Source organism: Hordeum vulgare, chromosome 1H (assembly GCF_904849725.1).
Source record: "Hordeum vulgare subsp. vulgare chromosome 1H, MorexV3_pseudomolecules_assembly, whole genome shotgun sequence".
NCBI lineage: Eukaryota > Viridiplantae > Streptophyta > Magnoliopsida > Poales > Poaceae > Hordeum > Hordeum vulgare.
In genome coordinates this window covers 44,854,026-44,856,444 of record NC_058518.1, presented here as the reverse complement: position 1 = coordinate 44,856,444, position 2,419 = coordinate 44,854,026, and positions in this window count along the sequence as shown.

Sequence of the window (2,419 nt, the reverse complement as noted above, 5' to 3'; positions counted from 1 at the left end):
AGTGGCGGTGATGGACTTCCCATCGCTTCAGTGCTACCATCTGGATCGGGTTAGGGTTGAGAGTGAGGAACAGCGAACCTCGTGTCTTGTGTCATGGTCCCCACCTCCTCTTTATAGCACTGCGCGACACGGGTCCACCAGCCTTGCGCGGGCTGGACGCCCCCGATCAGGACATGGGTCAAGGTTTCAATGGCCCATTGAACGAGAGATCAACCTAACACTCGTCACCCCCAAAGTATGTGCCATGGCTCGGCTCTACTACCTGACCCGCCTCTCCGTCTTCTTCCTGCTCCTCACCGGCCTCACGGCCGCCGATCCGTCCGGAGGGAAGAAGGTGACCATGACCGTGCAGTTCCCGCCTGCCGACTCGCCGCCGGAGGAGAAGATCACGTTCTCAACGCACTACGTCGGTGACGACGGGTGGGTGACAGACACGTTCATCTCGACTGCGAAGACCATGAGCCGTATGCCTCTCTCTCTCTCTCCCCCGACTCCGACGAGCCGCCGTGTGATTTATAGCTTGAGACCGTTTCTATCTAATCTTGTTGTTGATCTCCAGACAGCTCGATTCCGCCGTAAAATACCTTCTCACGAGCCTGGAAAAGATACGAGATGAGGAGGCGCCTCCACCCGAGGTAACGTTCATCTTGCCCCTCCAATCCATATCTATCCATCGGTTCATTTCTCTCTTAACCCAATGCAAAATGCTGACATGTTGCCTCGTTGTTTTTGAGCTGTAGGCCTACGACATGCCCAGCGAGTGGATGGGGGTCCTCTTTCATTTGGTGTCACGGAAAATTAGGCGTGATTTACTTTATTATCGTAGTATTGTCTGTGCAAGGAGCTCCTTCGGTAACACGAACAATCACTCGTTGCCCGGAGCTCTATCGACCTCTCACTACTAGACATTAGGGTGAAATATCTTCTGTGTTCAGTCTGTGGAGTGTCCATTGGGTCGGTCATTTCTTAGGCTGTAGTAAGGTGGTAGTGTGCACTGTGCACGGTGCTGGAGTAAATCTACCTTCAGTTATCTCTATATAGCTTTGATTCTGTTGCTTAACATATCTTCCGTGTTCGAGAAAGGAAATACCTTCTTGTTCTTATTTTTATGAATTTCTTCTCAACTTCTGTGAAATATTGTGTTGTACAAACATACTAATAGAGTGTAACTGCACAAGTATAAAAAGGCTGTACAAAAAATAGAGATGGATACAAGTAAAGAACTGTATCGCCGATAAGAAAAACATCATCACGACAAAAAGATTTCACTTACTATACATATCTTTTTTTTCTTCTTAATTATCTATACTTACTTATACTAATTTGTGGCTCTCTAAAAAATCCCACGTTAATTAGATTTTATGAGCCGTTAATCTGATGGGACCGAATTATTACGGTGTAGATCGATTCTTGATCTGTTAGATAAAAAATGATTTAAATAATATACATAGAAATTAAGGAACGTTAATCTGGTAGGTCCGATTTATAACGGTTTAGATCTATCTAAACTCTTTTTGAAACTTACTATTACACATGTATACGTGAACCATTATACATTACCAAATTGGTCACGACCATTACACCTGTCAATGACTATAAAAAAAAGTCCTAATTACCTAAACGTGAAAACCATTGTAAAGTAAAAAAAAAACAGTCCACCGTATCTATTGTTGACGAGCTACAAAACCTGCCCAATCTCTCCCTCAAAAAACCTGCCGAATTAATGGCCATTGAAAAACAAAGCCCTATCAGTAATCCTAGGAAAACAAATATGTTTCCTCTAATCTCGCCTTCGTCGCCGCAAAATCCTCTCCCTCACCACGCCTTCCCGCTAATCTCGCCGTCACCGCTGGTGCAAGCTACTCACCCAAACTGAGTGAATCCCACGCCACCGCCCGTCCACGCGATGTTCTTGCAGATGATGGTCAACCAAGATGAACAGGTACACGTGTTTAGCACCTGATTGATCTCCGGTCCACATGTGCAAGTACACAAAGCTATGTTGATTTGTTTTCCTCAGCTACGACCTCACACAAAGGGAAACCATGCCCCTGATCTCAATGTTAATCCCAGCCATCACGTAACTTGAAATAGTAAAGATCCATGTGTTGTATACCTGTACATGGGATCCTTAGTACGGAAGGCTGTCATATTGTTCTGCAGGCCGTCAAGGTTTTAGTATAGTAATCAAGCATGAAACTGGTAGATGTTTCAAAGGGCTTCAGATACATTGATGCATTACCTCTCATGTGGTTTTCCACTAATTTATTCTATTCAACAACAATATATATGTTGATATGATTTACTTACTATTTCATTTTAAACCTATAGAGTGCGCATGCAGATCGGTTTCCTAGATCATCTACCGAGTTGATGTTAAGTAATAGTTTTGATATTTGTGTTCCAATTTCACAGAAAA